Source organism: Mus pahari, chromosome 10 (genome assembly GCF_900095145.1).
Source record: "Mus pahari chromosome 10, PAHARI_EIJ_v1.1, whole genome shotgun sequence".
Taxonomy (NCBI): domain Eukaryota; kingdom Metazoa; phylum Chordata; class Mammalia; order Rodentia; family Muridae; genus Mus; species Mus pahari.
Genome location: NC_034599.1, coordinates 69626745 through 69638938, shown reverse-complemented (window position 1 = coordinate 69638938; position 12194 = coordinate 69626745).

Here is a 12194-nt window from a genome sequence, read left to right as displayed (position 1 = left end):
GGCATCCTTTGGGACAGGTGACCCTGTCTTCAAGGAGTCAGAACATGACTAAGAGGAGTTTAGTGGCTTGAGAGAGACATGAAGGTTTCGGGTCTATAAAAAGCAGGCACAGTGTATGGTCTAATACTGGATACTACTACCCACAAACTCACTATAAAGAGCATTTTTAGGGACAGTTTGGGAAATTTTAACATTTACTGCCAATTATATAGTATTGAGGATATTAATGCACAATTTAATTTGGTAAACTATGAAAGACGTTTTTATTTTTATTTTTTAAAATGTGCACGGAGTTTAAAAAACAACTTTCTCTCCCTTTCCCTGGAATTTTCAGCCCTTAAAAGGAAGGCGACAAGACCAGGGTACATGTGGCCGTGCTGCGGTTTCATTCTTGTTCTGGCTACCTGAAAGCGGGTGTTAGTTGTCACAAGTGGGGCTAGATTCATGGGGAGAAAGGAAGAACAAACTGAAGTGTTTGTGGGCAGACAGACAGACAGACAGACAGGCAAACACACACACACACACACACACACACACACACACACACAGCTCTCCTGCGCTGCCTCTGTGAGTGGCTGAGTTCTGCTCAGCCGGCTGGCTGGCGTAGGCCGGGCCTGCGTTACAGGAGGCCTCTTGCACCACAGTCTGGAGAGGCCTCTGACCCACATCCTTTCACACTCACCGGAGCTATGGCAAGGCGCTCCGCAGCAAGAGACAGGCACACCCTTGTTTGCATCATGTGTTCCAGGCCTCCCAAGTTCAGGGACCCACTTCAGAGGCGGCAGGAAGCTCTGTGTTAATATTACCAGAGGACTCACCCGAGGGTGGAAGGGCAGTTGAAGTCTCTCTCTGGAGTCTTTAGCTCCTCCAGCCACGCAGATCTCAGAGCTGTGCCTTTAACCCCCCAGGAGGGAGAGTGCGTAAACATGGCCTTGGCTTCTTGATTGTGCAGTTTGGAACAAACCTTGAGATTGGCAGACAGACAGTGGCCTTGGATGTTCTCAACAGGAACCAAGAAACAACTGATTAAGACAACTCCAAAAAGCCCATCTGTGCTTGGCTGAGGTGGAGCACACCTGAAATCCTAGCACTTACTGTGAGGCCCAGGCAGGAAAAGGCAGAATTGGAAGCCAACTTGGGCTGCCTAGTTAAGTTCCACCTTAGCTTTCATAGTGAGACTGCCTCAGACAAAACCAATACAAGCGGAAAGAAATCCCCAATCTGCCCCTCACATCTCCTACGTTGGAGCCGCAGATCCTCGGGGTTCTGTTCACTCAGATGCCAGGCCTGAGAGGGGTGGGTGTCCCACACTGCTAGGAAGTGGGTGAGAAGTAGCTGGGTATTCCAGTGTGGCTCTGGGGGCAGGCAGGGATGCCCCCTCCACCAGTTAGCAGCAGGCTGTGGATTAGGAGTGGCAGAAAGGATGTCTTTAAATAGATTTCCGTTTCTGTTTGTTTGGTTTGAGGCTTGGTGATGGAGGTCACTCTGGGAGAAGCTTGGCTTTGGGATTACATTTCAGCACCATCGCCCTTCCACTTCCATGAGGGGGAAAAGAACAAGGTTGGCTGGGCAGGGTAGAACAATGAGAAACAGAAGGGATCTGTGCAGGGAAGGCAGCACCTGCAATACTATTAAAGCGCACTTCCGGGCTGGCAGTGTGGCGCAGTGGTCGGGGCACTTGCTCAGCGTGTGCGAGGGAAGCCCTGGTTTTCCGTCCCGAGCTCCATAAACCAAACCAACAGGAATGATAAGCACACCTAATGCTTAGTCCTCCCTGGTGTTCAGCCTGGCTGGCACAACCCAGCTTGAGGAGGACTCCCTGGTGCTCAGTGTTGGAAAGCATGGGTTCCAATAGCCCTCAAGCCCCTCCTTCATAGTTAAAGGGGTTCTTGCTTTGTGAGCAAAAAGTGCCTACCCAAGGTCCTAGCTAGATTAAGGTTAAGTCCTTCAGAGGACACTTGATAGCTTGCTCGATTTGTGTGTGTGTGTGGTGAGCATTAAGACAGTGTTTTGCCATGCATCCCAGCCTAGCCTTGAACTCACAGTCGCTCCCCCCACCCCCCGGCTCACTCTCCAGTCTTAGGATACAGATGTGTACTCTCATACCCAGATAGCCTGAGTGTTTAAATCACATTGTTTGGCTTCCCAGGGCTCTGCAACTAACAAAGAGCTGAGTTCACCAGGGTAGGGTGCTGACTTGAACAACTTCATGCTGAAGTGAGCAGATTTGGTTTGTGAGAAAATTGAATGAGCCCATCCCAGGTGTACAATTACAGGGGAGAAAAATGTGTGTCTGTGTACAGACAGGTAGTGCATTTATCTATAATATGAATATAAACTTACATAAATTTGTTTATAATTTTGTTTTTTAAAAATGACCTAAGAAAAATGAGAAAAAAATGATATGGTATATAGTTTATTGGACTAAAACATTTGGGAGTACCTTTTGCTACTTTTCAGAAGTGTGACCTTGAGCACCTGGGGAAGTCCTGGGTGAGCACCAGACGAGCCCTCCCTTGGGCTCCTTCAGGACAGTTCAGGCTGTAAGAGGAGGAAGGGTGTGGTGGGTGGGGTGGATAATTTAGCCTCGGAACTCGACATCACTGTTTATTGCCTCATTCTTTTGAACCTCGTCACTTAAATGTCCATAAAAACTGCATCTCCTTGTAGTTATTATACATCACACAGTGATGTCACCTGCTCTAATGTGAGCAGAAGTTATCTCAACATTTTAAAGCCCTCCCTTCCTCTTTTTGATCCCCAGGGCCTTCCGAGCTTGGTTGACAAGTATGTGGTCAAGTGCTGCCATCTAGTGGCCAAAGTCAATATTTAAGACGCAGAGCTCTGGGAAAGATTAAGGAAAGGCCCAAGCCTGTCTAGCCTTTTGACCCTGGACACATGGTCATTTACTAAGTTTAAGCTGGAGACTACCCACTTGAGTTACAAAGCCAAGCACACACACACACACACACACACACACACACACACACACACACCCCACAGAACTCATAATGTTTTTAACTATGTTTCCAGTTTCCTTCCATTGCTATCTAGGGCTTATTTCCTCTTATTGATTTTTATAACCAATTTTATAATGACAAGCATTTGTATGCATGCTTCATTGTGACCAGGCCTTTTTGTTGTTGTTGTTGTTGTTCTTTTAGTTACTAATGCAATTGGAAACTGTATGAAGAACTTTATGAGAAACCATCAAGTTGGTCTCTAAGGTTGCTGAACCTTTTACGACCCTGTCAATGACATAATGAAACTTAAACTTCTCTGGGGAGTCTCCAATGTTAGTTGAGGCTTTATTTCTTTATTTTCTTTTTGTTTATTCATCTTTAAAACAGGGTCTTGCTGAGTAACTCTGGCTTGTCTAGAACTTGCTATGTAGATCAGGCTGGCCTTGACCTTGTCAGGGTCTCCTTTCTCTGCTTGCCCAGGGCTATATGACAGGCATATGTTACAAGGCTTAGATTTAAAAAGAAAATGTTTCCCTAGCTGTCAGAAAGTGACGTCTCATAGTGGTTTTGGTCTTCATTGCCTTAGTGACTTAATATGTTAAGCATATTTTATGTGCCTGTTGGCCGTTTTTGTGCCTTGTTTTGAGAAATATCTACCCAGGTTGCCCGGCCACTTACTAGCTAATCTTTGTATTTCCAAGTTGTTTTCTATATATGTTGTGTGTTCCATGTTTCATCTGGGCTGCTCTTAATTCCCATTAGCCAGGTCTCATGGCCATGTTTTTATGACTCACCTACCCCACGGAGTCTTCTCTCCCCACCGTCTCTCTCCCTCCTCCTTGATGTCTCCTCAGACCCCCAGCCCGGAAAACAAAACTTTACCCATCTCTCTTCTGCCCAGCAATAAGCTGTAGGCATCTTTATTCATCACTCAGATGTAACTTGGCAGCAAGATTACATAGCATCACTTGAGCTTATGTTAGACTTTCCTCATCCCTGGGGGCCACCAGGACCAGTATTTAGCATTATAACACATAGCAACATACTAAACCTCAACCACCCCAGACACTACCCCAGTAAGGGGCACCACTCATACTTGGGATGGGTGTACACAGATGTGCCCAGGGACTGGTATCCTAGGTTCTGTTAAGTTCACAATCAAGTTTACAAGTATTAACTGTAGGCATACATATTTTTTTTTGCAACCTACTTTTAATAAGGGTCCAACCTCTCCTCTAGCCCACCACCCAGCAGACATAGTATACTGGAAGAGAAAAATTATTAGGATATGGAGGAAGCAGATCTGTTCAGCAACAGTTCTTTGGGGTCAAGCTCAATCTTTTTTCTCAGCAGTTCAGTCCCGTAGCAAACACCAAGTATGATTCAGCAGCTTCGGTCCAGTCCTCTAGGTAGGCAGATGCCACACACGAACCGGCAGCTATAGTCCAGTCCTTTCGGCAAGCAGACATCACGCATGGGCTAGCTGCTGTAGTTCAATCCTTAAGGAACTGCAAGGCTTGCTAACCAGCCTGAGGCAAGGCCTCAGAAGCTGCAAGCTGTCCCAGGAACCTCATGAGCAGTTCTTTAGCAAGTTTCTCTCAACGGTGTCGTTATCACAAGTTGAGCTCAGCAACTCAAATGTAAGGTGACCCGGTATATGTGTATCATTAACGAAGGATAGCAAAACATCCTTTTATCTGTGTCTGCTTCAGGAAAACTTTCTTTCCCGTGTCTGCTCCAGCAACACATCTTTTCACCTGTGCCTGCTTCAGGAAAACGTTCTTTCACGTGTCTGCTTTAGCAAGACGTCCTTTCACCTGTGTGCCCCAGCGAACCATCATTTGACATAACTAACTGTCCAAAGAAACTAGAAGTTTCTACTTCGATGAACAACCACTGGTAGGAAGGTGTTAGATTTCGTTCAAGCTGAGTTCTCCTAGCTCAGCCCCCAGTTCCGCAGCCCAGCATTCACCTAGAAGCCTGTGTTTTGTCAATGTGATTAGTGTTCATAATCTGTGAATACCAGGAAGTGTTCTGGTTAGATGTATGTGACTGTCCAGATTCCCAGCAGTGTCCTGGAAGTTTCTAAAGTGTGTTATGAGTGTCATAGCTACCTTTCCCTTTTTGTTTTTAACTCGGCTTGATGGGGTCTCAGTGTGGCCGGTGCTTCCGGCAACTGTGATATTAAACTCTTACTTTTCACTGTTCTTGACAAAGCCCCCAGGACATCGGGACAAACTCCAAGTGCCAAATAAAGACACATCCTATGAACAGAGATCTCAGGGCTTCTTGTTTTTGTAAGACAAGGGCTTTGCTGACTGGGTGTCTCCCCAACCCTCTGGTTTTCGTAAACACTCACTACTCAGATCGTGGCAAACCCATGACTAATTCCTATGGCTGACTAAGTTGTTTCTGCCAGTTTCCTTGTTGGTTCTGTGGGAGACAGACTTTGGGGAATATCTCTCCCTCCCCTGGTACACCTAGAGCCCCTTTCAAGCCACAGGTCAGTGGAGTCTAGCTTCAGAGAATAGAGGTTCTTCTAGAGCTCTGCCACTTGTTCACGGCTACCTTCCTCGTTCGGAGTCTGTCTGCTGGAACAGAACCTGAGTGTCTTCGTGTGGCTGTGCTACCCGGTAGTGTGCTGGGGAAGAGCTCCCTATACACTTTCCTGAGCTCACTTCTTGAGAGCATCATGGCTCTGTGTACTTAGCGAGGTCTGGGGAGAGCTCACGGAGCATCGAGGCTCTGTCGTCTTCTGGTCCATTCATCCTAGATGAAGCCTTGTTGTAAGTGCCGGGTCTAAGACACAGCAACGCAGAGGTGACGACAGGTGTCTTGTGAAGAGTGACCTCACTGGATGTCTCTGGGCAGCACAGACAGAGTGCTGACCCACTGGAGGGCACTGTGGTGTGTGGGAGGGAGAGTATGCGCCCGCGTGCCTGTGTGTGCACACACGTGCGTGTGTTATATAAGGGGTTGGACAGAAGCTGACATGGAGATGACGAGTGGGAAGCTGTGCTGGAGAGTCACAGAGAGGGAACGGGGAACTTCCGGCAGTCAAGGTGCCTCAAGGGTGGGGCGTTGGCGACTGGCAGCCTTGCAGGTGATGACAGCTGGAGGGTGGATGGGTTAGTATTCCAGGCAGAAGCCTGCAAAGGCTGAGGCAGACGGAACAGAGAGAACAAACCTGGGGAGTGGCCCAAGCTGGGGAAGTCAGGAACGGGACAGTTCTTATAGTGCATCTTATGACCATCTTTATGTACCCGGTATAGGGTTTAGAGAACACAATGATTAATATGGCAATCAATGTGAATATAAGGAACACGAACTCTATCCTAAATGCATTAGACAGCCAAGGGCTTCTCTGCCAGCTTATTACCAAGATATTATATGTATATGCATCTGCATACATATACAATAGCTTGTATATATGTCTTATATATAATCTTGTATATATATATATATATATGTATGTATAATATACATGTGTGTATAAATAGGTGCATGTGTATGTGTGCGTATATGTCGTATAACCTAATACGGTTGTTTGTTGTTTTGAAACAAGCCTTCTCCTCTGTGACCTAGGCTGACCTTGATTTCATAACCATCCTTCTACCTTCTTAGTCTAGGACAGCAGTTTGAGAAACCCATGGGTCTCAACCAGTTTGAGGGGGTTTCATATCAGATATCCTGCATGGCAGATATTTACATTATGATTCATAGCAGTAGCAAAATGACAATTATGAAGTAGCGATGACAATGATTTTATAAGATTTGGTCACCACCTAAAGAGTCACAGTTTTAGCGAGGTTGAGAACCACTGTTCCAGAACCACAGGTGTGCCACGCTGTGCCTTCCTTAGGGTGCCTGACTTTTGTAGCCCTGGCTGTCCTGAAACTCACTTTGTAAATCAGGCTGGCCTCGAACTCAGAAATCTGCCTGCCTCTGCCTCCCGAGTGCTGGGATTAAAGGCGTGCGCCACCACTGCCCAGAGAGGGTGCCTGACTCTTAACAATGTTTTTCTCAGAGTGCTGGTTAAGAGAGGATGGCATCCATAGCTTATGGCCAGAATTCTCGTCTTAGAGAGAGAACTTTTGAGGCCTTACTCTTTCTCCTAAACAAAAATCTTTAAAGATGAAGCCAAATGCAAAATTCTCTGGCTTCATATTCCCTTAAGGGTCTGGTTGACACCACAACTACTGTGCTTATGAATCCAGCAACTGCATTAGGATTAGAGGAGAAGACTGAAGGTCGCATGGCTCCTTAAAAACCCGGAAAGACAGAAGGGTGAGGCCTCCCTTCCTGCACACAGTCAACAGCCCTGACCAGGGTGGAAACGGGGAAGTCGTGCCACAGAAAGACTGTTCTCAGCAATCAGAACTTACACGGATTTCAGGGCTTTACAAGCTGTTGGTGAGGGGCTGGAGAGATGGCTCAAGGGTTAAGAGCACTGACTGCTCTTCCAGAGGTCCTGAGTTCAAAGTTCAAATCCCAGCAACTACATGGTGGCTCACAACCATCTATAATGGGATCCAATGCCCTCTTCTGGTGTGTCTGAAGACAGCGACAGTGAGCTCACATGAAATACATAAATAAATCTTAAAAGGAAAAGAAAAAGAAAGCCATTGGTGAGATGGCACCACAGGTAAAGTCACTTGCCACCAAGCCTGGTGGCCTGGGTTCAATATTCAGGACTTAAGCTGGGACTCTGGCCAGCTCAAACATGGCGAGCATGGCTCTGGCAGGCCTTGCTCTTCTGCTCAATTCCCTCTTCCTTGCTAAAAATTCAACAGACAACATCCCTAAAGCAAACCACCAAGGTCTATTCCCTTAGTGGCCTGGCCACTTTCTCCTCCCGAGTCGACTACCAAGGTCCAGCTACCAAAGTATCAAAGTATTCAAGTCCAGCAATCAAAAGCCCCCATTGGCTCCTGTAATTAACACATCACATGGGGTTTCTCCTTGTACTTTTTAAACTGCCACTTTCCTGAGGGCCACATCTGTCTCCTGTCCAGAGACAAATACCCCTCCTCCCTCTCCCCTGTTCCCTCCCCTTCTCCCTCATTCGCTGTCTCCTGTCTTTGTCTCTCATTCCCTGCCCTCTGTCACTCTGGGGCAAATATATCTCGTTTGTGTTGAGAACTTGGTCTTGGGAGTCCTGAGCCGATATTTTTCCTTTCAAGGACCCCCATAATGGAGGGAGAAAAATCAATTCCTGTAACGTTTTGTTTTCTAACCTTCACAAGTACACTGTGTCACACACACACACACACACACACACACACACACACACACACACACATCAATGTAATTTTTTTTTTTAAATAAAGATACAAGACAGTGACCATTCCTGGAAGGTTTCTATTTTTTTTTCCTCACTTTTTTTTTGGTGGGGGGGGGCAGGGTCTCTGGGTGATTTAGAACTTTGCTCTGTAGTCCAGGCTAGTTTTGAACTCACAGGGATCTGCCTGTCTCTGACTTCCCGAGTGCAGGGGGCTAAAGGCATGAGACGCTGTGCCTGGTGGCTTCTGATGTCTTTATTCCATCTTCCTGGTGCTTGTAGCCCCAGCAAGCTTTTGCTGTGTTCCTTTTCAAACCTACCCATGGTTTAAGCCATGCTTAAAACTGGGGCTTCTGGGGGGGGGGCACCTTTGGGAACCCTTCTAGGAAAGGTTCAAGATCAACTCAACTTTCAAATATCACCCAGGCACATGGCTGTGTCTCTAATGGTACTAGTGCTTAATCTTTCAGCCGGGAGCCTCTGCAGGGGGTTTTTGCTATGTTTCCCAGGCTAGCCCCAAACTCTTAGGCTTAAGCCAACCTTCTGTCTCAGCCTCACCCCTCACTGCTGGGGTGACAGGTCCAGCCACCATATCCAGCTCTTATGTCTTCGTCATTTTCAAAGATAACTCTAAGCAGGGTATGACTCAGGGCTATATAGCAATTCCCTGTCTCAAAATAAAATAAAATTAGGACTCTGAGTATCCAGCCATCTAGTAGTTCCAGAGACACTCACGTACACAATCATTTGGTGTATTCTTATTGTAGAGAACTGGAGGACCGTTAAGTGCTAGTCTCTCTCAAATCATTTTTTACTTCTTTTGCAAGACCATCTGGCTGTTAGGAATGGCTCACCTGTAGAAACAGAACGCCCTACTTTTAAAAAACTATCCTCCTGCCAGGCAGGCAGTGGTGGCAAACTCTAATCCCTGCCCTAGAGAAGCAGAAGTAGACGGACGTCTGTGAGTTTGAGACCACTCTGGTCACGTGTCTGGGGGTGGGCGTGGGGAAAAGATATCTTCTTGTCCCACTAAGGTGCATCTGTTTTTAAACGATTGTGTTTATCCCCCTAACTTCTCCCAGAGCTCCAGGAATATGGAGGAAGAGGGGGCAGAAATGAGAACTGTAGTAAGAGCGGGGGGGTCGGGGGGATGTGTGTGTGTGGGGGGGTGTCGGGGAAGGACCGCAGGTGAGCAATGTCTCCCGGAAGTGACTGAATCTCTGCACTCCTAAACACACAGTAGCAGTGACTGCCTAAGACGAGATCAAGCCAATCAACATTCTGGCATGAACGGGGGAGGGGCTCACAAGCCCCACCCCTAGCTGAGGAAGGATGGACCACTGAGGTGGCTGGAGGAGGAAGAGTTGATTTAAGGGTTTGGTGGTTGGCAGGTTGGCCATGTTCCAGTGAAAGACCCCACACCAGTGATTATATGGGCAGTACAAATTGGACGTAGTGGGTTATTAACAAAAATACATTTAAAACTTTGTTTTCTTAATCTTTAAGTGCAGCCCTGGCTTGGGTTCTTAGGCTCGCCGCCATCCTCTCACCTTTGCCTTGCCCCCAGAGAAAATCCAGAGACTCAGCACTGCTAGTGGAATAAAACGAAAGAAGGCAAGGAGTGTCTAAATTTAAAGTGCTGGAAAATCCAACATTTTATTCACTACATTTTGGTGACTACACAAATGCGGAAACATCGTAACACTGGGCGCGTGATGACATCACCACTTGCTTTTTTTTTTTTTTCTTTTTCTTTTTCTTTAGCAAACACAGCAGATGATATTGCACGGCATAAAGTGAGGACAGTATCGAAGCTCAAAAAATAATAATAAAAAAAATAAAAATAAAAAAGAAGAGGAAAGAAAGAAATCTTAACGCAGTACAAACCAGAAGAATGCCTAACACACGACACATTTTGTCGCTACGCACGAAAAATACAGAAGCATCATCAACAGAGAAAGACAGACGAGGTATCAGGAAATGACCGTAACTGGGTACAATAATAATTTCATCTGATGTGTTGATGCAGTGTAGAAACTACCACCATTTTCTAATTGACAAAGAAAAGGACATTAACATTTGTCTCTTATCAGAAATCTTCTAAGCCCCTCATGGTCAAGTGTGTAGTTAGTTAATCATGTATTTACCTTTTTTGTTGTCTTCTTTATTTGTTGCTATGGAAGAACTCCCCCTGCCCTTGGAAGATTTTTCTATTCTACTGATCTTTTCTTTAATTTTTACCTGACGATTGTCTTAGGCACCCTCCTTATATAATAAACCACCAAGCTAACTTGAACAGGGAAACTGAGTCACACTCTTACAATAGCTGAGGTCAAAAGTATGCTGAAAATAGAAAAGGGGGTGGGAAGGGGCGGGTCTCAGTGAGTGACAGATGGGTTTGGTTCTGACTGGACAGCAAAAGAGGATGGGGAGATAGGACAACAACTAGCAAAACAAGTGGAAGGCGGTGTTTTAAAGTTTATTATTACTTTTTAAATTGTTGGTTCAGATGGCAAATCTAAAATGAGCCCACAATGATTATGTAATAAACGCAGAACATACTATAAGAAGAAAAATTCAACACTAACATACAAGAAGATAATGTGACCTTGTAAAGAATTCTGCTTTGAGCTTCATTGCCAATCCTAACTCCTCTCTCTCATACATAGCCTTTCCTCTTCTCCCTGACTTGGCTCAGGGCAGATTTATTACCCTATTTACATACATAATCAGTATAAAATTGTTCCTGTTGGCCTACACCCTCCCTTCTCCTTCCCCACCCCAAACATGCCTGCAAAAGAAAAGAAGGCCAAATGCCCGTGTTGAGAGGAATGGTGTGTGCATCAACGGGTCCATACAGCTTAGGTCAGAAAAGCCGAGAGGTGGCTCCGGTGAAGGTGGTTCTGGTCCTTGAGGGTCCTGTGTGTGCTGATCAAGAACCAGACCTGCCTTGGCTAAGGGGCCTGGCCAAGGCTCATATCTGTGAGGTGTAGAGGGAGAAGACACACATTCAAATAGCTCTGGGGTGCGCTATTCCTCCCCAAGACCGTTAGAGTCCTTCCCGTTTGGGTAAGGCAAGGATGGGGCAGCCATGGGGAGTAGGGGTGTGGCATTCTTAATTGTATTTCCTAAATTAGGGTGATCATCGAGCTAAGTGACTTTCTTTTGCTTCTTGCCTAGGCTGCTGGGGAGTGGTGGGAACTCCCAGCCCTGTCTTTCTCTCAAAGACAGCTTGGTGGATAGGTTGACTTCCACCTGGAGGAAGTGCAGAAGCAAGGTGGGATGAGAAGTGTTTCCAGATTCAAGTTAGCTTGTCTCTTTGGGTTTTTATACTTTGACTTATACCCATGCTTGGATAATTAAAAACAAACAAATAAAAGCATGGGTGGAACAATGTATCTCAGAAACACAGGTGCTGTGAGACACTGGGACGGGTCTTACACTCTGAAATTGCAGGTCTTACCTGCAAAGTGATATTTTTTTCCCCTTAAAAACACATAATAATAAATGAAAGGAAAACCACAGGTAATGCCTTCTGTCTTCCTGTCTTGGTACACTCATTTGGCATGTACAAGTTTTTGAGGGGGAGCTGGCAGTGTTCAGAGCACGTGCAGATGTGCCCACGTAGAACAAACTAAAGACAACACCCTGAAGGCAAAGCTCTTGCCTTCAGCTTAGCATCAAGAACAAAAGAGATAGTAACATAAAGTTTTGGCCATTTCAATTGTACTATATACACTGTAAAAACTACACAGTTATAAATTAACAAGGTGATTAAATAAGTTCATATAAAATGTAATTAAATTAAAACAAATCACAGCACATTATAGAGAAAAATAGGAACCAGTTTCACAAAAGATTATATATATATATATAATTTTTTTTTACCCTGTAGAAACAAATTTTCTACAAAACACAAACGTACGTAAGTAACCATCAAAATGAAATCA